Source organism: Manis pentadactyla, chromosome 7 (genome assembly GCF_030020395.1).
Source record: "Manis pentadactyla isolate mManPen7 chromosome 7, mManPen7.hap1, whole genome shotgun sequence".
Taxonomy (NCBI): domain Eukaryota; kingdom Metazoa; phylum Chordata; class Mammalia; order Pholidota; family Manidae; genus Manis; species Manis pentadactyla.
In genome coordinates this window covers 86602253-86625708 of record NC_080025.1, presented here as the reverse complement: position 1 = coordinate 86625708, position 23456 = coordinate 86602253, and positions in this window count along the sequence as shown.

Genomic DNA, 23456 nt, shown 5'->3' with positions numbered 1-23456 from the left:
ATTGAAAAAAATTCTACTGCTAAAGTTCCTTCTGGAAGACTAAATTCATTCCACTGAATTCATTCCATTTGGAAATAATCCTTTTTTAGAATAATCAAAGGTACAGAGGGAAATCAGAGCATAGGAACAAAGAATGATTATGAAGTGGCAGGATAGGTTCATGATGAAACATCAAAATATACATAGTATTTTTAAAAGGGAAAAGAATTGTAAAGTTAAGCCTGCAGCTATATAACATATGTTAAGATAAGTAACAAAAGAGAATCAATATTTTCTAAAAGGCAGGGAAACTCCCAACTGGAAAAACTGAGAATTAATAAACGTATATCTGCATTAGTAAAAATTAAAACCCTAGGAGAGGGGAGACACTGTAAGTCTGAGAAAGAGTCTTTAAATTTTACCCTTTGAGTAAAGAATTGACTCAGAATATGCTGTAAAATTAGAAATGCAATGGCTTTTGGCACAAGGGCCTGTCAAGAACATAAGATTATTCTTGACAAACTGAGAGATTGAATAGTCTATTTGATTAAAAATTCAAATCCCAACACAATTTTCCTAATTCCATTATGAAATAACTATTGAATATGCATATTTCTCCCACTTTTTGAAAAAAGTGAAAAAAAATTCTCATATTTCTTTTTTTATCTAGATAATTAACCTGCATGTTTTTAACTGATTTGTGTGGTCTAGTGTCTCTCCACCACAGCAGTAGTGGGCATTTGGGCCAGACAATTCCTGAGGAAACTCTACCATACATTGTAGGATGTGTAGCATCTGCAGCCCACAGGCCCTACATGTCAGTAGGCCCTCCAGACTATTCTACACGCATACATATATTTCTAAGTACCACTAAGGTCAATCCGAACCCCCCAAAAAGCTCCAAAGCATTTTAAACACACTCACCACAGTGAGCCCAATAGTTAAGGTTTCCTTATTCAGGTTTACTTCCATTCCTGTCTGGGGAACTCTAAGATGGTTTTGGTTATTCACAATGTCACAAGCACCTTGTATCAGCCAGGATATATCAGATAGTGCTAAGTGGCTTACAAAAACAAAGTTGTTTCTCTCTTTCCATATCCACCCCCATGGGTGGGTAGCAGTCCTGTTTTTAGAATTCCTGCTGATGGTGCTGTCTCAGGCCAGAACACTGATGTGGTTACAGCAGAGGGAAAAAGACCATGGTAACACTTGCTGGCTCTTGGAGCTTCTTCTCTGAAGTCATACTCGCACTTCTGTTCCTAGTCACTGGACAAAGAATGTCTTGTGGCCATGGCTGAGTCCCAGAGAGGGAGGATATACAACTTTTCTGCAGGGAGGGGCATTCAATATGAGGAAACAAACTTCCTTTGGCCCTTACTATTTTTGAATTTCAAGGAAAATAATACTGGAATTCATCATAAATATTCCCATAGTGGAAACAACATCTTTAAAGGAGGTGATGGTCACTATACTGATATTCATAGTAAAAACATTAGGAAAACATGGGACAGAACTGTTTTGTATCTGTCTGTACAGTTTTCTGGAGATAAGAGAATGAAAATTGAAACCCTAGAGATTGTCTTGCTGACTACTTCATTACTGTCACTGAAGCATTTGTTTTATTGTGTTTGTAAAACATGTGATTCTTAATTACCTCAACATACACTTATTGAACAATCTGTGGAGATGACAAAGATAGAGAGGATAGCTCCTTCTCTTGAGAAACTCACAGTCTAGTGGCAAGAAAAATATAGAGATCAATGACTGTGATTCAGTGTGAAATTTTATAAATATCTAAAAAGTATTTGAGTACAGTTATGAGAGGAATCTTGCTAAAGCATGGATTTAGAGACACTTTTATAGATGAAATGATATATGACCCAAGTATATAAATTTGGTGGACAATTTCACGTAGATAATAGGGATTACCAAGTGAGAGAAAGAAAATCTGGGATTATCAGAATCTTCTGGAAAACATTCTTAAGCTATGCACACTGTGGATAAAGTGAAGGTTCCTATAGCCAGGATTCTTACCTGGCCCTGGTCGACTAGCTCACTACACACATGAGGACAATATATTGTTATTGACTCTATATAAAGAGCTCTGCTCAGTTCTCTGGGCAACACAGTGGCACAGCTGCAAGGCTGCAGGAGAGCAGAGATGAGACTGGAGTGGTGGTAGTGCTGAGGAAAGAGACTGAGATGGCTGTGGGGGTAGAGAGGCCCAGAGGAAGAGACTGGCTTGCTGCCTGCAGACTCGCTTTGAGTGGATGGGATTCTAGTGATTGACCTGCCACTGTGGAAATAAAGTTGGGTATAATCCTGTGGATAAAATGAGAGTTCCTGTGGCCAGGATTCTCACCTGGCTGTGGTAGACTAGCTCACTGCTCACCTGTGAGATTTACACGGCTGTTGACTCTATAAAAAGAGCTCTGCCCAGTGCTCTGGGCACGACAGTGGCAGGGCTGCCAGGCTGCAGGAGAGCAGAGCAGAGGCTGGAGTGGTGGCAGTGCTGAGGATGGAGGCCTAGAGGACAGCTGTGCAGAGAGGCCTGGAGGATGGCTGTGCAGGATGTCTGGGCAGAGAGGCCCAGAGGACGGCTGTGCAGATAGAGGGTCCCAGAGACAGAGACCAGATTGCTGCATGCAGACTAGCTGTGAGTGTATGGGATTTTAGTAACTGACCTGCCACCTGTGGAAATAAAGTTGGGTATAACCCTTTCACCCTAAGAACATTTTGCTATCATTTTCTTTGGTCACACTGAATCAATAGCAAACTTGCCCAGGGCTGAAACCCATTGGCAAGACAAACCCTTTCACCCCAAGAATGTTCTATCATTTATTTTACCACATTGAATCCATAGTACCTTCCCGGGGCTGAAACCCATTGGCAAGACACACTCCAACTCCCCAACTCCCAATAACACAACAGAGAAAACTGGAGGCATGCATAGTCTAATAAAGCTTTCAGATGATTCCAATGTAACCAGATGAATCCAATTCAACTTATATAAACATCACCACCATTCCATGTTTTGATCTGCTGGACCTTGGTTCTTTAACAGTAGAATTATGTGGGATTTTGTGTAAAAATAGATATTCCTCAGTTTCAGATTCAGTAGGCCTGGGCTAGGGCTCAGGAATCCTAATCTGATTCTGCTCTTTACTGACCATATGTGGGATGGAAGATATGAGGAAGTTTGCCTGGGTTTGAGTTTATTGAGAGAAGCTGAAAACAGAGTTCAAAATTTTTCTGTGGCAAGATAAGGGGTTCAGAGGGCCTGTAAATTTAGTGTGGCCACTACCCTGCCTACCACAATCTATGTTAAAATTCATAGAACTGTAAACCAAAAAAAAAAAGATGAGTTTTACTGTGTGGGGAAAATGGAAGTCCCTATGCCCAGGATCCTCACCTGACCCTAAACTACTTGATGATGTAACTGGCCTACTGCTAGGCTACTGCTTCCACACCCGTAGGCAGTCAGCTATTACTGACGGAGTCACTGTATAAAGAGCTCTGCCCAGTGCTCTGGGTGGAGGCAGAGATGCAGACTGTTGGATGCAGATGTAATTCTAGTGCTCCACCTACTGCTGGGAGAATAAAGCCAGGTATAAACCCTTTTACCCCAAGAACATTCCATTGTCATTTCTCGGTCTCACTGAATCCATAGTGAATTTGCCCAGGCCTGAAACCCTCATACATACTGTATGCTAATTTAATTCATAAAATGAAAGACTCAAGAGATTCTTAATGTGAAACAAGTTTTAGAAACTCAGCATTTGGCCTTCAATGGAGGGTTCTAGGTTAAATCCTTGGTGTGACAGGCGCAGAGGCTGCATATGGGGAAGCTTTGAATCTGACAGTCAAGTGGTCATGAGGGAGCTATTTGTATAAATGTATAGCGTAATTGAAGGGTATTAATATAGAAGGCACTGTATCAAGACTGATTTGGGCTGAGAAAACAGAAAAGTCTTTTGGATTTTTTATATTTTGTCTATAGTTTATCCCAAGAACTTTCTAGTCTTTGTTTTAGGCTCTGTGTTCCTTTTGTATCCAGAGTAAGAAAAACTAATCCCAACTTTTGCTATCTAATCTAGGATTAATTCTAGAATAATCAGTTTATAACCTGATTTACTGACCTGAACAAACAACTTTCTGTGCTCTTAAGTACTATTGTACATTATGATTTTTAAAAGTTATGAGATGCTTAATTGTGTAGATGTTCTATAGTTTATTTTTATGTTTACAGTTAAATTTACAACAGTTTATTTGATTATTTACCAATTTGATAGTTTTATCTTTGTATTTTTTATCTTACAGGTTTTTGTTGTTTTGTGTTTTTGTTTTTGCTTTTCTTTTCCTAAACTTTTAGGATTGAAAATGATGGGTTACAGGATATGCTATTGTGCCATTATTCTGGCTTTTGCTGAAACTTAATCGGCCAGGAGGAAAATCATGTCAAGGTCATTTTAGAGGAAATAACAGCCATATTCCTGAATAAAAGGAAGCCATGCAAAAGAAACCAATGAAATAGTTTTCAGTTAAGGTAAGTGACTGAAAGTTCAGGGTGGTTTATTGAATACTAGTATAATTGAGTTATTTCTAGCTATAGGGAGAGGTAAATATACACTGGGGTTAGCAGGAACATTGGTGAAGACCTTGGAACAGTGTTTCCTTTATGTTTCTAAAGGAAAAAAGTTTATTCTTAGAGTGCTTAATATCTCATATCCATAGACTCATAGAATTCTAAAGTACATACAGACCTAGGCAAAACTGTTCACATCATAAGGGGATAACACAGTGGTGGAGCTATATATAGCAGGAGAAAGGAGTGGACAACAATTGTGTGTTTGGATTTCATGGAGGCAATGCACAGAAAGAATGAGAGAAAAAAATAGGAGAGGGCAACCAGAGCTTGGAGACAGAAGAAGTCTGTTATGGTGCACATGGGTATAGTAAGTATAGGAAATAATGAGTATGGAAATAAAAGAGGAACCAAAATATCCAATATTGGAAAACTGGTTCAACACACCAAGGCACTTAGGGAATTTGAATTATGAGGTACATTATATAACAGTATTGTATTGACAATGAATTTCCTGGTTTTGATAACTGTGCCATCATACTATGTAAAATAACGTTCTTCTTAGGAAATGAGGGCTGAGAAGGGTAAAGATACGATGTTGCAAAATACTATGAGATGGTTTAGAAACAACAACACACACACACACACACACACACACATACTATGATAAATTTAAAAATGTGACTGAATAGTAATAGTGAATTCAGGTGAAGGAAATAAGGCAGTTCTTCATAATGTTACTGCAAACTTTATGAAAATTCAAAATAAAACTTGAAATAGAAAAAAAATAAGAATACTCGATTCCTTTGGCTAAGGTTATTAAAGGATGAATTTTTTATCCCAACGGGACCAATCACAACCCTTCTTGTAACTTTTCTATTATGAACAAGCATCAGAGTACCAGAAGATGGAAATTTAGAACTTTGTATGCACTTGCATGAAACATTTTTTTTTTTTGTCCATCTCTTTGGTTCAATGGGATTTTAATGGGGCTGCTATATGATTAGATACTTAGTGCATCTTCCTGTCCTCAATGTTTAATTCAGGAATTAGCATAAGACTAAAGCCAGGTCAATGAGTGCTCCTCACATCATTTTAGATAGTGTTACTGTGGATGACTGTCTCTTGCTTTTGAAGTTTCAAAGCTAGAATAATACAAATCTTGAATCGTTTGGGTCCATATTCCTACATCTCAAAAAGGCAGCCTTTTTCAAGCAGGAGATAGTGAGATCAAACATGAAATTGAGCAGAACTGAGCTAGGGAAAAAATGCAAAAGATCTATAAGGTATTTTTAACTCCCTGGGTCCAACATCTGAAACCTGAAGGTCCAAGCATGAGCTTCCTTGTTATAATAAATTACAAGAAGTTAATAAATTCCCTTTACTTTAACTTGAATTACTTTATATTCTATAGTTGGGTTGGATATTCAAGTATGTCAAATTGTTTAATTATGTTGTTCAACTCTTTTCTATCCTTACTGATTTATCTGCTTGTCCTATCAGTTGCTGAGAGAATTGTTTTAAAGTCCTTCAATATAATCATGAAACTATTTCTCCTGGTAGTTCTGTGAAATTTTTCATTATTCATTTTGAGGCCATGTTATTTGGTGTGCATAAATGTAGAATTATATTTTCCTAGTTATTTTACACTTTTACCATTTGAAATGTCTCTTTGATCTTCAGTAATGTGTCTTGCTTTAGAGACTGCTTTTCCTGATATTAGTATAGTTTCAGAAACTTTCGTTTAGTGTTGCTCAATAATTTTTATCATTCTTGTAATTTTAACTTTTCTGAAATTTAATATTGAACATATGTCTCTTATAAGGCACATTAATTTGAGTTTAGTTCCATTAAACTCTTTTAATCTGCATCTTTTAATTGTAGTTTTAGTTCACTTAACATTTAAAGAATTTACTTATGTATCAGTGTTTAAATCTACCATCTTGCAATTTGTTTTCTATTTCTTTTTTTTTTTTTTTTTGTAATAATTATTTTTTATTGAAGGGTAGTTGACACACAGTATTACATTACATGAGTTTCAAGTGTACAACACAGTGGTAGAACATTTATATACATAATTCTAGGTTCCAGCTATCACCCTCCCAGGCTGTTACAATATCTTGACTATATTCCTTATGCTATACATTACATCCCGGTTACTAATTTATTTTACCATTGGAAGTCTGTCCTTTTTTTTTCTTTTTTTTTTTTTGTGAGGGCATCTCTCATATTTATTGATCAAATGGTTGTTAACAACAATAAAATTCTGTATAGGGGAGTCAATGCTCAATGCACAATCATTATTCCACCCCAAGCCTAATTTTTGTCAGTCTCCAATCTTCTGAGGCATAACAAACAAGTTTTTACATGTAGAACAAATTCTTACATAATGAATAAGTTACATAGTGAACAGTACAAGGGCAGTCATCACAGAAACTTTCGGTTTTGCTCATGCATTATGAACTATAAACAGTCAGTTCAAATATGAATACTCATTTGGTTTTTATACTTGATTTATATGTGGATACCACATTTCTCTCTTTATTATTATTATTTTTAATAAAATGCTGAAGTGGTAGGTAGATACAAGATAAAGGTAGAAAACATAGTTTAGTGTTGTAAGAGAGCACATGTAGATGATCAGGTGTGTGCCTGTAGACTATGTGTTAATCCAAGCTAGACCAGGGCAATAAAACATCCACGTATGCAGAAGATTTCTCTCAGAACGGGGGGGTGAGGTTCTAAGCCTCACCTCTGTTGATCCCCAATTTCTCACCTGATGGCCCCCCTGCGACTGTGCCTGTCTTAGGTTGTTCCTCCCTTGAGGAATCTTACCCGTCTCTGGCTAACCAGTCATCTTCCGGGGCCATACAGGGAAATGTGAAGTTGGTGAGTGAGAGAGAAGCCTTATTGTTTGAAAAAGTTAGCTTTTTACTTCTTTGCATATTTATGCCCTGTGGCTTCTGTGCCCAGCATTTGTCTTGAGGTATCTTTACCACTTGGAAGAATTATGATACTCGGTAAATTTGATATGAGGCACGAATTCTATTTGAGGGTTGTAATTAGGAAGGAAGAAGAAAAGCTATAGAAGTAGCAGGCGGAAGAAAACATGGGAAGATTGATTATTTCTTTGACATATCTTCTTGTAGAGTAACTTCAGCATGTATAGGTTTTAAGCTACTACTTAAATTGCGCACACACATTAACATAATAGGAGTATAGTTACATAACCAAAGCATATCTGTAATTACCAGCCATCTGCAGTGAAACCAAGAAAACCAGTTAGGCACCTTAGGCATTTGTGAAAACTTATCTATGATATGGTGGATATTGTCCAAATGAACTTGAACAGTCTGAGAGAAATCAGACAAATTAAAACAACCCATTCCTGGGGACTGTTCACATGCCATATGTTCTTTTAACGATAAATAGTTTGTAGTTGTAAGACTTTGGAGCGCTACAATTTGCACTTCTCCAAATTCTTGGTTGAGTTCCAACAGTATAGATCCAGTCCAATTTTGTTGTTTTACTGTATGCACAGGCCAGCTTAGATATCTCCTTCCTCATTCCCATGGCAGGTCCAGGAACTGGTGGGATGAGTGCATCTACAGCTGTAGCAGTGCGTGGATCTTTGTTGGGGTTTTTTGATGATCATCTTCTGGCATGAGTCTTCCAGAGGGTGCAGATGTTGGAAGTTCTTTTTCATATCGTATCTCAGTTCATTTTCGGGGTAGCCCTATTAGGTTTTGATCCTCTGTATAAACACAAACAGACCCTTTGCCTACACTTTTATATGCCCTTTATACCCTTGTGTAGAACTCGTTGGAGGTTACCACACAGGAACTGCCCTTTTTTTTTTTTTTTTTTTGCTATCACTAATCTACACTTACATGACGAATATTATGTTTACTAGGCTCTCCCCTATACCAGGTCTCCCCTATAAACCCCTTTACAGTCACTGTCCATCAGCATAGCAATATGTTGTAGAATCACTACTTGCCTTCTCTGTGTTGTACAGCCCTCCCTTGTCTCCTACCCCCCCATGCATGTTAATCTTAATACCCCCCTACTTCTCCCCCCCTTATCCCTCCCTACCCACCCATCCTCCCCAGTCCCTTTCCCTTTGGTACCTGTTAGTCCATTCTTGAGTTCTGTGATTCTGCTGCTGTTTTGTTCCTTCAGTTTTTCCTTTGTTCTTATATTCCACAGATAAGTGAAATCATTTGGTATTTCTCTTTCTCCGCTTGGCTTGTTTCACTGAGCATAATACCCTCCAGCTCCATCCATGTTGCTGCAAATGATTGGATTTGCCCTTTTCTTATAGCTGAGTAGTATTCCATTGTGTATATGTACCACATCTTCTTTATCCATTCATCTATTGATGGACATTTAGGTTGCTTCCAATTCTTGGCTATTGTAAATAGTGCTGCAATAAACATAGGGGTGCATCTGTCTTTCTCAAACTTGATTGCTGCATTCTTAGGGTAAATTCCTAGGAGTGGAATTCCTGGGTCAAATGGTAAGTCTGTTTTGAGCATTTTGATGTACCTCCATACTGCTTTCCACAATGGTTGAACTAACTTACATTCCCACCAGCAGTGTAGGAGGGTTCCCCTTTCTCCACAGCCTCACCAACATTTGTTGTTGTTTGTCTTTTGGATGGCAGCCATCCTTACTGGTGTGAGGTGATACCTCATTGTAGTTTTAATTTGCATTTCTCTGATAATTAGCGATGTGGAGCATCTTTTCATGTGTCTGTTGGCCATCTGTATTTCTTTTTTGGAGAACTGTCTGTTCAGTTCCTCTGCCCATTTTTTAATTGGGTTATTTGTTTTTTGTTTGTTGAGGCGTGAGAGCTCCTTATATATTCTGGACGTCAAGCCTTTATCGGATGTGTCATTTTCAAATATATTCTCCCATACTGTAGGGATCCTTCTTGTTCTATTGATGGTGTCTTTTGCTGTACAGAAGCTTTTCAGCTTAATATAGTCCCACTTACTCATTTTTGCTGTTGTTTTCTTTGCCCGAGGAGATATGTTCAAGAAGAGGTCACTCATGTTTATGTCTAAGAGGTTTTCGCCTATGTTTTCTTCCAGGAGTTTAATGGTTTCATGGCTTACATTCAGGTCTTTGATCCATTTTGAGTTTACTTTTGTATATGGGGTTAGACAATGGTCCAGTTTCATTCTCCTACATGTAGCTGTACAGTTTTGCCAGCACCACCTGTTGAAGAGACTGTCATTTCGCCATTGTATGTCCATGGCTCCTTTATCAAATATTAATTGACCATATATGTCTGGGTTAATGTCTGGATTCTCTAGTCTGTCCCATTGGTCTGTGGCTCTGCTCTTGTGCCAGTACCAAATTGTCTTGATTACTATGGCTTTATAGTAGAGCTTGAAGTTGGGGAGTGAGATCCCCCCTACTTTATTCTTCTTTCTCAGGATTGCTTTGGCTATTCGGGGTCTTTGCTGTTTCCATATGAATTTTTGAATTATTTGTTCCAGTTCATTGAAGAATGTTGCTGGTAGTTTCATAGGGATTGCATCAAATCTGTATATTGCTTTGGGCAGGATGGCCATTTTAACGATATTAATTCTTCCTAGCCACGAGCATGGGATGAGTTTCCATCTGTTAGTGTCCCCTTTAATTTCTCTTAAGAGTGATTTGTAGTTTTCAGAGTATAAGTCTTTCACTTCTTTGGTTAGGTTTATTCCTAGGTATTTTATTTTTTTTGATGCAATTGTGAATGGAGTTGTTTTCCTGATTTCTCTCTCTGTTGGTTCATTGTTAGTATATAGGAAAGCCACAGATTTCTGTGTGTTGATTTTGTATCCTGCAACTTTGCTGTATTCCGATATCAGTTCTAGTAGTTTTGGGGTGGAGTCTTTAGGGTTTTTTATGTACAGTATCATGTCATCTGCAAATAGTGACAGTTTAACTTCTTCTTTACCAATCTGGATTCCTTGTATTTCTTTATTTTGTCTGATTGCCGTGGCTAGGACCTCCAGTACTATGTTAAATAACAGTGGAGAGAGTGGGCATCCCTGTCTAGTTCCCGATCTCAGAGGAAATGCTTTCAGCTTCTCGCTGTTCAATATAATGTTGGCTGTGGGTTTATCATATATGGCCTTTATTATGTTGAGGTACTTGCCCTCTATTCCCATTTTGCTGAGAGTTTTTAACATGAATGGATGTTGAACTTTGTCAAATGCTTTTTCAGCATCTATGGAGATGATCATGTGGTTTTTGTCTTTCTTTTTGTTGATGTGGTGGATGATGTTGATGGACTTTCGAATGTTGTACCATCCTTGCATCCCTGGAATGAATCCCACTTGGTCATGGTGTATGATCCTTTTGATGTATTTTTGAATTCGGTTTGCTAATATTTTGTTGAGTATTTTTGCATCTACGTTCATCAAGGATATTGGTCTGTAGTTTTCTTTTTTGGTGGGGTCTTTGCCTGGTTTTGGTATTAGGGTGATGTTAGCTTCATAGAATGAGTTTGGGAGTATCCCCTCCTCCTCTATTTTTTGGAAAACTTTAAGGAGAATGGGTATTATGTCTTCCCTGTATGTCTGATAAAATTCCGAGGTAAATCCATCTGGCCCGGGGGTTTTGTTCTTTGGTAGTTTTTTTATTACCTCTTCAATTTCGTTGCTGGTAATTGGTCTGTTTAGATTTTCTGTTTCTTCCTGGGTCAATCTTGGAAGGTTATATTTTTCTAGGAAGTTGTCCATTTCTCCTAGGTTTCCCAGCTTGTTAGCATATAGGTTTTCATAGTATTCTCCAATAATTCTTTGCATTTCTGTGGGGTCCGTCGTGATTTTTCCTTTCTCGTTTCTGATACTGTTGATTTGTGTTGACTCTCTTTTCTTCTTAATAAGTCTGGCTAGAGGCTTATCTATTTTGTTTATTTTCTCAAAGAACCAGCTCTTGGTTTCATTGATTTTTGCTATTGTTTTATTCTTCTCAATTTTATTTATTTCTTCTCTGATCTTTATTTTGTCCCTCCTTCTGCTGACCTTAGGCCTCATCTGTTCTTCTTTTTCCAATTTCGATAATTGTGACATTAGACCATTCATTTGGGATTGCTCTTCCTTTTTTAAATATGCTTGGATTGCTATATACTTTCCTCTTAAGACTGCTTTTGCTGTGTCCCACAGAAGTTGGGGCTTAGTGTTGTTGTTGTCATTTGTTTCCATATATTGCTGGATCTCCATTTTGATTTGGTCATTGATCCATTGATTATTTAGGAGCGTGTTGTTAAGCCTCCATGTGTTCGTGAGCCTCTTTGCTTTCTTTGTACAGTTTATTTCTAGTTTTATGCCTTTGTGGTCTGAAAAGTTGGTTGGTAGGATTTAATCTTTTGGAATTTTCTGAGGCTCTTTTTGTGGCCTAGTATGTGGTCTATTCTGGAGAATGTTCCATGTGCACTTGAGAAGAATGTATATCCCGCTGCTTTTGGATGTAGAGTTCTATAGATGTCTATTAGGTCCATCTGCTCTACTGTGTTGTTCAGTGCTTCCGTGTCCTTACTTATTTTCTGCCCAGTGGATCTATCCTTTGGGGTGAGTGGTGTGTTGAAGTCTCCTAGAATGAATGCATTGCAGTCTATATCCCCCTTTAGTTCTGTTAGTATTTGTTTCACATATGCTGGTGCTCCTGTGTTGGGTGCATATATATTTAGAATGGTTATATCCTCTTGTTTGACTGAGCCCTTTATCATTATGTAGTGTCCTTCTTTATCTCTTGTTACTTTCTTTGTTTTGAAGTCTATTTTGTCTGATATTAGTACTGCAACCCCTGCTTTCTTCTCACTGTTGTTTGCTTGAAATATGTTTTTCCATCCCTTGACTTTTAGTCTGTACATGTCTTTGGGTTTGAGGTGAGTTTCTTGTAAGCAGCATATAGATGGGTCTTGCTTTTTTATCCATTCTGTTACTCTGTGTCTTTTGATTGGTGCATTCAACCCATTAACATTTAGGGTGACTATTGAAAGATATGTACTTATTGCCATTGCAGGCTTTAAATTCGTGGTTACCAAAGGTTCAAGGTTAGCCTCTTTACTATCTTACTGCCTAACTTAGCTCGCTTATTGAGCTGTTATATACACTGTCTGGAGATTCTTTTCTTCTCTCCCTTCTTGTTCCTCCTCCTCGATTCTTCATATGTTGGGTGTTTTGTGCTGTGCTCTTTCTAGGAGTGCTCCCATCTAGAGCAGTCCCTGTAAGATGTTCTGTAGAGGTGGTTTGTGGAAAGCAAATTCCCTCAGCTTTTGTTTGTCTGGGAATTGTTTAATCCCACCGTCATATTTGAATGATAGTCGTGCTGGATACAGTATCCTTGGTTCAAGGCCCTTCTGTTTCATTGTATTAAATATATCATGCCATTCTCTTCTGGCCTGTAGGGTTTCTGTTGAGAAATCTGACGTTAGCCTGATAGGTTTCCCTTTATAGGTGACCTTTTTCTCTCTAGCTGCCTTTAACACTCTTTCCTTGTCCTTGATCTTTGCCATTTTAATTATTATGTGTCTTGGTGTTGCCCTTCTTGGATCCTTTCTGTTGGGGGTTCTGTGTATTTCCGTGGTCTGTTTGATTACTTCCTCCCCCAGTGTGGGGAAGTTTTCAGCAATTATTTCTTCTAAGATACTTTCCATCTCTTTGCCTCTCTCCTCTTCTTCTGGGACCCCTATAATACGGATATTGCTCCTTTTAGATTGGTCACACAGTTCTCTTAATATTGTTTCATTCCTGGAGATCCTTTTGTCTCTCTCTATGTCAGCTTCCATGCGTTCCTGTTCTCTGATTTCAATTCCATCAATGGCCTCTTGCATTCTATCCATTCTGCTTATAAACCCTTCCAGAGTTTGTTTCATTTCTGCGATCTCCTTTCTGGCATCTGTGATCTCTTTCCGGACTTCATCCCATTTTTCTTGTGTATTTCTCTGCATCTCTGTCAGCATGTTTATGATTCTTATTTTGAATTCTTTGTCAGGAAGACTGGTTAGGTCTGTCTCCTTCTCTGGTGTTGTCTCTGTGATCTTTGTCTGCCTGTAGCTTTGCCTTTTCATGGTGATAGGAATAGTCTGCAGAACTGGGACGAGTGACGGCTGGAAGGACTTCCTTTCTTGTTGGTTTGTGGCCCTCCTCTCCTGGGAGAACAGCGGCTTCTAGTGGCTTGTGCTGCGCAGCTGCGCGCAGACAGGGCTTCTGCTTCCTGCCCGGCTGCTATGGAGTTAATCTCCGCTGTTGCTGTGGGCGTGGCCTGGCTCGGGCAGCTACTCCAAAATGGTGGAGTCGCGTTGGAGCAGGAGCTGCTGGGAGGCTATTTATCTCCGTAAGGGGCCTCCCTGCTCCCTGCAGCCCAGGGGTTAGGGTGCCCAGAGATCCCGGATTCCCTACCTCTGGATTAAGTGGCCCGCCCTGCCCCTTTAAGACTTCCAAAAGGCACCCGCCAAAACAAAACAACGACCACAAAAAAAAACAAAACAAAAAAAAAATTTTTTTTTAATTAAAAAAAAAAAAAAATTTAATTAAATTAAAAAAAAAAAGGTGGTCGTTCGTTTTTCTTTATTCTCCGGTGCCAGCCTCAGGCCTCTGCTCACCGGTCTTTCTGCCCTGTTTCCCTAATATTGGGGTCCCTGTCCCTTTAAGACTTCCAAAAAGCGCTCGCCAGAACAAAGCAGCAAAAAAGCAAAAAAAAAAAATGGTCGCGCGCTTTTCTTATGTCCTCTGTCGCCCAGCCTCCAGTGCCTGCTCACTGTTCTTGCTGTCCTGTTTTCCCAGTATCGAGGGCCCTGCACTCTGGCCCGGATGGCTGGGGCTGGGTGTTCGGCAGTCCTGGGCTCCGTCTCCCTCCCGCTCTGCCTGCTCTTCTCCCGCCGGGAGCTGGGGGGAGGGGCGCTCGGCTCCCGCGGGGCCGGGGCTTGTATCTTACCCCCTTCGCGAGGCGCTGGGTTCTCTCAGGTGTGGATGTGGTCTGGATATTGTCCTGTGTCCTCTGGTCTTTATTCTAGGAAGGGTTGTCTTTGTTATATTTTCATAGATATATGTTGTTTTGGGAGGAGATTTCCGCTGCTCTACTCACGCCGCCATCTTCCGCCCCCTCTGTTTTCTATTTCTTCAATTTGTTCTAAATATTTTGTTTTCTCCTTCTAATTCTTCTCTTGTTTGTGTTTAATTGTTAGATTCCATACCCATTGGATGGTTAGTTATACTTTCTCATACTATTTTTACTATTGCAACATTCCTTGACATACTAACATCTGCCTTAGAGATTATGACATTCTTATTTGACTGATTAAAGTCAAATATAAATTAATAAATTCAGTTTTCCAAACAATACAATGAACTTAAAACACTATATATGTCTATAACCTAAAACATCATATTTTATATTGCCACTATCCATCTAGCTTTGCCTATAGCTTTGTAAGCATATTGCTTTTCCAAATATCTTTCCTTCATCTCTATGCTTTCCTCCTGTATCAATTTCATCTGCCTGAAGAACTCCCTTTAGAATGAATTGAGTAAAACATACGGACAGTAAGGATGACTGGTCAGAGATGAAAACAGCGCTTTTCTGGATATGCAGATCAGGGATACTTTATAGCGGCGTCTAATTTATTCCAGTTGAAAAGTTGACAGCAGTGGTTAGGGGGCTATTAGAGCAAACGTCCTCGTAGAATTCCCCCACTTTGTGACTCTGCAGCACTCCACGACCTTCTAATTTTAGCTTCAGTTTCCAATACAACCTGTCAAACTTCCAGATCTTTTTTTTTTTTTTTTGAGAGGGCATATCTTATATTTATTGATCAAATTGTTGTTAACAACAATAAAATTCTGTATAGGGGACTCAATGCACAATCATTAATCAACCCCAAGCCTAATTCTCAACAGTCTCCAATCTTCTGAACCATAACGAACAAGTTCTTACATGGTGAACAAATTCTTACATAGTGAATAATTTCTTGCATGGTGAACAGTACAAGGGCAGTCATCACAGAAACTTTCGGTTTTGATCATGCATTATGAACTATAAACAATCAGGTCAAATATGAATATTCGTTTGATTTTTATACTTGATTTATATGTGGATTCCACATTTCTCCCTTTATTATTATTATTATTATTATTATTATTTTAATAAAATGCTGAAGTGGTAGGTAGATGTAAGATAAAGGTAGAAAACTTAGTTTAATGTTGTAAGAGAGCAAATGTGTGTGCCTGTAGACTATGTGTTAATCCAAACTATACAAGGGCAATAAAACATCCACGGTGTGTGCCTGTAGACTATGTGTTAATCCAAACTACACAAGGGCAATAAAACATCCACGGATGCAGAAGATTTCTCTCAAAACCGAGGGGGTGAGGTTCTAAGCCTCACCTCTGTTGATCCCCAATTTCTCACCAGATGGCCCCCTGCGACTGTGCCTGTCTTAGGTTGTTCCTCCCTTGAGGAATCTTACCCATCTCTGGCTAACCAGTCATCTTCCGGGGCCATACAGGGAGATGTAAAGTTGGTAAGTGAGAGAGAAGCAATATTGTTTGAAAAGGTTAGCTTTTTACTTCTTTGCATATTTATGCCCTGTGGCTTCTATGCCCAGCATTTGTCTTGAGGTATCTTTACCACTTGGAGGAATTATGATACTCGGTAAATTCGATATGAGGCACGAATTCTATTTAAGGGTTGTAATTAGGAAGGAAGAAGAAAAGCTATAGAGGTAGCAGATGGAAGAAAACATGGGAAGATTGATTATTTCTTTGATATATCATCTTGTAGAGTAATTTAAGCATGTATAGGTTTTAAACTACTAATTAAATTGCACACACACATTAACATAATAGGAATACAGTTACATAACCAAAGCAGATCTATAATTACCAGCCATCTCCAGTGAGGCCAAGAAAACCAGTTAGGCACCCTAGGCATTTGTGAAAATTTGTCTATGATATGATGGATTTTGTCCAACTGTACTTGAACAATCTGAGAGAAATCAGACAAATTAAAACAGCCCATTCCTGGGAACTGTTCACATCCCATATGTTCTTTTAACAGTAGATAGTCTGTAGTCGTAAGATTTTGGAGCGCTACAACTTGCACTTCTCCTAATTCTTGGTTGAGTTCCAACAGTGTAGATCCAGTCAAATTTGTTGTTTTACTGTATGCACAGGCCAGCTTAGATATCTCCTTCTTCATTCCAATGGCAAGTCCAGGAACTGGTGGGATGAATGCAGCTACAACTGCAGCATCACCTGGATTTTTGTTGAGGTTTTTTGATGATCATCTTCTGGTATGACTCTTCCAGGGAGTGCTGATGTTGGAAGTTCTTCATATCGAATCTTAGTGCATTTTCTGGATAGTCAAATTAGGCTTTGATCCTCTGTATAAACACAAACAGACCCTTTGCCCACACTTTGATATGCCCTTTATACCATTATGTAGAACTCATTGGAGGTCACCACACAGGAACTGCTTTTTTTTTTTTTTTCTTAAGAGAAAGGAATATTATCAGAAAAGTGTACCTCCATAGCCGATCATCTGACACCCATTAAGTGATCAAAGTTAAAGATATTTAAAGCATGCATATTAATTGTTGATTTGCAGTTAGTTTTATCCTATCATGGAGTAATCCATCTTTTCTTTCTATCTTTTTTTTTTGTTGTTATCTTTAATCTACACTTACATGAAGAATGTTATTTTTACTAGGCTCTCCCCTATACCAGGTCCCCGCTATAAACCCCTTTAGAGTCACTGTCCTTCAGCATAGATAAATGTTGTAGAATCACTACTTGTCTTCTCTGTGTTGTACAGCCCTCCCCTTTCTCCCACCCCCCCTATGCATGCTGATCTTAATACACCCCTTGTCCCTCCCTACCCACCCATCCTCCCCAGTCCTTTCCCTTTGGTACCTGTTAGTCCATTCTTGGGTTCTGTGAGTCTGCTGCTGTTTTCTTCCTTCAGTTTTCTCTTTGTTCTTATACTCCACAGATGAGTGAAATCATTTGGTATTTCTCTTTCTCTGCTTGGCTTATTTCACTAAGCATAATACCCTCCAGCTCAATCCATGTTGCTGCAAATAGTAGGATTTGCCCTCTTCTTTTGGCTGAGTAGTATTCCATTGTGTATATGTACCACATCTTCTTTATCTATTCATCTACCGATGGACACTTAGGTTGTTTCCAATTCTTGGCTATTGTAAATAGTGCTGCGATAAACATAGGGGTGCATTGGTCTTTCTCAAACTTGATTGCTGCGTTCTTAGGGTAAATTCCTAGGAGTACAATTCCTGGGTCAAATGGTAAGTCTGTTTTGAGCATTTTGATGTACCTCCATACTGCTTTCCACAATGGCTGAACTAACTTACATTCCCACCAGCAGTGTAGGAGGGTTCCCCTTTTTCCACAGCCTCGCGAACATTTGTTGTTGTTTGTCTTTTGGATGGCAGCCATCCTTACTGGTGTGAGGTGATACCTCATTGTAGTTTTAATTTGCATTTCTCTGATAATTAGTGATGTGGAGCATCTTTTCATGTGCCTGTTGGCCATCTGTATTTCTTTTTTGGAGAACTGTCCGTTCAGTTCCTCTGCCCATTTTTTAATTGGATTATTTGACTTTTGTTTGTTGAGGCGTGTGAGCTCTTTATATATTTTGGATGTCAAACCTTTATCGGATGTGCCATTTTCAAATATATTCTCCCATACTGTAGGGTTCCTTTTTGTTCTATTGATGGTGTCTTTTGCTGTACAGAAGCTTTTCAGCTTAATATAGTCCCACTTGTTCATTTTTGCTGTTGTTTTCCTTGCCCGGGGAGATATGTTCAAGAAGAGGTCGCTCATGTTTATGTCTGGGAGGTTTTTGCCTATGTTTTTTTCCACGAGTTTAATGGTTTCATGGCTTACATTCAGGTCTTTGATCCATTTTGAATTTACTTTTGTATATAGGGTTAGACAATGGTCCAGTTTCATTCACCTACATGTAGCTGTACAGTTTTGCGAGCACCATCTGTAGAAGAGACTGTCATTTCACCATTGTATGTCCATGGCTCCTTTATCAAATATTAATTGACCATATATGTTTGGGTTAATGTCTGGAGTCTCTAGTCTGTTCCACTGGTCTTTGGCTCTGTTCTTGTGCCAGTACCAAATTGTCTTGATTACTATGGCTTTATAGTAGAGCTTGAAATTGGGGAGTGAGATCCCCCCTACTTTATTCTTCTTTCTCAGGATTGCTTTGGCTATTCGGGGTCTTTGGTGGTTCCATATGAATTTTTGAATTATTTGTTCCAGTTCATTGAAGAATGTTGCTGGTAGTTTCATAGGGATTGCATCAAATCTGTATATTGCTTTGGGCAGGATGGCCATTTTGACGATATTAATTCTTCCTAGCCACGAGCATGGGATGAGTTTCCATCTGTTAGTGTCCCCTTTAATTTCTCTTAAGAGTGACTTGTAGTTTTCAGGGTATAGATCTTTCACTTCCTTGGTTAGGTTTATTCCTAGGTATTTTATTTTTTTTGATGCAATTGTGAATGGAGTTGTTTTCCTGACTTCTCTTTCTGTTGGTTCATTGTTAGTGTATAGGAAAGCCACAGATTTCTGTGTGTTGATTTTGTATCCTGCAACTTTGCTGTATTCCGATATCAGTTCTAGTAATTTTGGGGTGGAGTCTTTAGGGTTTTTTATGTACAGTATCATGTCATCTGCAAATAGTGACAGTTTAACTTCTTCTTTACCAATCTGGATTCCTTGTATTTCTTTGTTTTGTCTGATTGCCGTGGCTAGGACCTCCAGTACTATGTTAAATAACAGTGGATAGAGTGGGCATCCCTGTCTAGTTCCCGATCTCAGAGGAAATGCTTTCAGCTTCTCGCTGTTCAGTATAATGTTGGCTGTGGGTTTATCATAGATGGCCTTTATTATGTTGAGGTACTTGCCCTCTATTCCCATTTTGCTGAGAGTTTTTATCATGAATGGATGTTGAACTATGTCAAATGCTTTTTCAGCATCTATGGAGATGATCATGTGGTTTTTGTCTTTCTTTTTGTTGATGTGGTGGAGAATGTTGTACCATCCTTGCATCCCTGGGATGAATCCCACTTGGTCATGGTGTATGATCCTTTTGATATACTTTTGTATTCGGTTTGCTAATATTTTATTAAGTATTTTTGCATCAACATTCACCAGGGATATTGGTCTGTAATTTTCTTTTTTGGCGGGGTCTTTGCCTGGTTTTTATATTAGGGTTATGTTGGCTTCATAGAATGAGTTTGGGAGTATTCCCTCCTCTTCTATTTTTTGGAAAACTTTAAGGAGAATGGGTATTATGTCTTCTCTGTGTGACTGATAAAATTCCAAGGTAAATCCGTCTGGCCCGGGTGTTTTGTTCTTGGGTAGTTCTTTGATTACTGTTTCCATTTCTTTGCTCGTAATTGGTTTGTTTAACTTTTCTGTTTCTTCCTTGGTCAGTCTTGGAAAGTTGTATTTTTCTAGGAAGTTGTCCATTTCTTCTAGGTTTTCCAGCTTGTTGGCATATAGGTTTTCATAGTAGTCTTTAACAATTCTTTGTATTTCTGTGGAGTCTGTCATGATTTTTCCATTCTCATTTGTGATTCTGTTGATTTGTGTTGATTCTCTTTTTCTCTTAATAAGTTTGGCTAGAGGCTTATCTATTTTGTTTATTTTCTCAAGGAACCAGCTCTTGGTTTCATTGATTTTTGCTATTGTTTTATTCTTTTCAATTTTGTTTATTTCTTCTCTGATCTTTATTATATCCCTCCTTCTGCTGACTTTAGGCCTCATTTGTTCTTCTTTTTCCAATTTCAATAATTGTGATGTTAGACTATTCTTTTGGGATTGTTCTTGCTTCTTCAAGTGTGCCTGGATCGCTATATACTTTCCTCTTAAGACTGCTTTCGCTGCATCCCAAAGAAGTTGGGGCTGTGTGTTATTGTTTTCATTTGTTTCTTTATATTCCCTGATCTCTATTTTAATTTGTTCATTGATCCTTTGATTATTTAGGAGCATGTTGTTAAGCCTCCATGTGTTTGTGAGCCTTTTTGTTTTCTTTGTAGAATTTTTTTCTAGTTTTATACCTTTGTGGTCTTAAAAGTTGTTTGGTAGAATTTCAATATTTTGGATTTTGCTGAGGCTCTTTTTGTGGTCTAGTATGTGGTCTATTCTGGAGAATGTTCCATGTGCACTTGAGAAGAATGTGTATCCTGTTGCTTTTGGATGTAGAGTTCTGTAGATGTCTATTAGGTCCTTCTGCTCTACTGTGTTGTTCAGTGCTTCCGTGTCCTTTCTTATTGTCTGCCCAGTGAATCTATCCTTTGGGGTGAGTGGTGTGTTGAAGTCTCCTAGAATGAATGCATTGCAGTCTATTTCCCCCTTTAGTTCTGTTAGTATTTGTTTCACATATGCTGGTGCTCCTGTGTTGGGTGCATATATATTTAGAATGGTTATATCCTCTTGTTGAACTGAGCCCTTTATCATTATGTAGTGTCCTTCTTTATCTCTTGTTACTTTCTTTGTTTTGAAGTCTATTTTGTCTGATATTAGTACTGCAACCCCTGCTTTCTTCTCGCTGTTGTTTGCCTGAAATATGTTTTTCCATCCCTTGACTTTTAGTCTGTACCTGTCTTTGGGTTTGAGGTGAGTTTCTTGTAAGCAGCATATAGATGGGTCTTGCTTTTTTATCCATTCTGTTACTCTGTGTCTTTTGATTGGTGCATTCAACCCATTAACATTTAGGGTGACTATTGAAAGATATGTACTTATTGCCATTGCAGGCTTTAAATTCGTGGTTACCAAAGGTTCAAGGTTAGCCTCTTTACTATCTTACTGCCTAACTTAGCTCGCTTATTGAGCTGTTATATACGCTGTCTGGAGATTCTTTTCTTCTCTCCCTTCTTGTTCCTCCTCCTCGATTCTTCATATGTTGGGTGTTTTGTGCTGTGCTCTTTCTAGGAGTGCTCCCATCTAGAGCAGTCCCTGTAAGATGTTCTGTAGAGGTGGTTTGTGGAAAGCAAATTCCCTCAGCTTTTGTTTGTCTGGGAATTGTTTAATCCCACCGTCATATTTGAATGATAGTCGTGCTGGATACAGTATCCTTGGTTCAAGGCCCTTCTGTTTCATTGTATTAAATATATCATGCCATTCTCTTCTGGCCTGTAGGGTTTCTGTTGAGAAATCTGACGTTAGCCTGATAGGTTTCCCTTTATAGGTGACCTTTTTCTCTCTAGCTGCCTTTAACACTCTTTCCTTGTCCTTGATCTTTGCCATTTTAATTATTATGTGTCTTGGTGTTGCCCTTCTTGGATCCTTTCTGTTGGGGGTTCTGTGTATTTCCGTGGTCTGTTTGATTACTTCCTCCCCCAGTGTGGGGAAGTTTTCAGCAATTATTTCTTCTAAGATACTTTCCATCTCTTTGCCTCTCTCCTCTTCTTCTGGGACCCCTATAATACGGATATTGCTCCTTTTAGATTGGTCACACAGTTCTCTTAATATTGTTTCATTCCTGGAGATCCTTTTGTCTCTCTCTATGTCAGCTTCCATGCGTTCCTGTTCTCTGATTTCAATTCCATCAATGGCCTCTTGCATTCTATCCATTCTGCTTATAAACCCTTCCAGAGTTTGTTTCATTTCTGCGATCTCCTTTCTGGCATCTGTGATCTCTTTCCGGACTTCATCCCATTTTTCTTGTGTATTTCTCTGCATCTCTGTCAGCATGTTTATGATTCTTATTTTGAATTCTTTGTCAGGAAGACTGGTTAGGTCTGTCTCCTTCTCTGGTGTTGTCTCTGTGATCTTTGTCTGCCTGTAGCTTTGCCTTTTCATGGTGATAGGAATAGTCTGCAGAACTGGGACGAGTGACGGCTGGAAGGACTTCCTTTCTTGTTGGTTTGTGGCCCTCCTCTCCTGGGAGAACAGCGGCTTCTAGTGGCTTGTGCTGCGCAGCTGCGCGCAGACAGGGCTTCTGCTTCCTGCCCGGCTGCTATGGAGTTAATCTCCGCTGTTGCTGTGGGCGTGGCCTGGCTCGGGCAGCTACTCCAAAATGGTGGAGTCGCGTTGGAGCAGGAGCTGCTGGGAGGCTATTTATCTCCGTAAGGGGCCTCCCTGCTCCCTGCAGCCCAGGGGTTAGGGTGCCCAGAGATCCCGGATTCCCTACCTCTGGATTAAGTGGCCCGCCCTGCCCCTTTAAGACTTCCAAAAGGCACCCGCCAAAACAAAACAACGACCACAAAAAAAAACAAAACAAAAAAAAAATTTTTTTTTAATTAAAAAAAAAAAAAAATTTAATTAAATTAAAAAAAAAAAGGTGGTCGTTCGTTTTTCTTTATTCTCCGGTGCCAGCCTCAGGCCTCTGCTCACCGGTCTTTCTGCCCTGTTTCCCTAATATTGGGGTCCCTGTCCCTTTAAGACTTCCAAAAAGCGCTCGCCAGAACAAAGCAGCAAAAAAGCAAAAAAAAAAAATGGTCGCGCGCTTTTCTTATGTCCTCTGTCGCCCAGCCTCCAGTGCCTGCTCACTGTTCTTGCTGTCCTGTTTTCCCAGTATCGAGGGCCCTGCACTCTGGCCCGGATGGCTGGGGCTGGGTGTTCGGCAGTCCTGGGCTCCGTCTCCCTCCCGCTCTGCCTGCTCTTCTCCCGCCGGGAGCTGGGGGGAGGGGCGCTCGGCTCCCGCGGGGCCGGGGCTTGTATCTTACCCCCTTCGCGAGGCGCTGGGTTCTCTCAGGTGTGGATGTGGTCTGGATATTGTCCTGTGTCCTCTGGTCTTTATTCTAGGAAGGGTTGTCTTTGTTATATTTTCATAGATATATGTTGTTTTGGGAGGAGATTTCCGCTGCTCTACTCACGCCGCCATCTTCCGCCCCCTCTGTTTTCTATTTCTT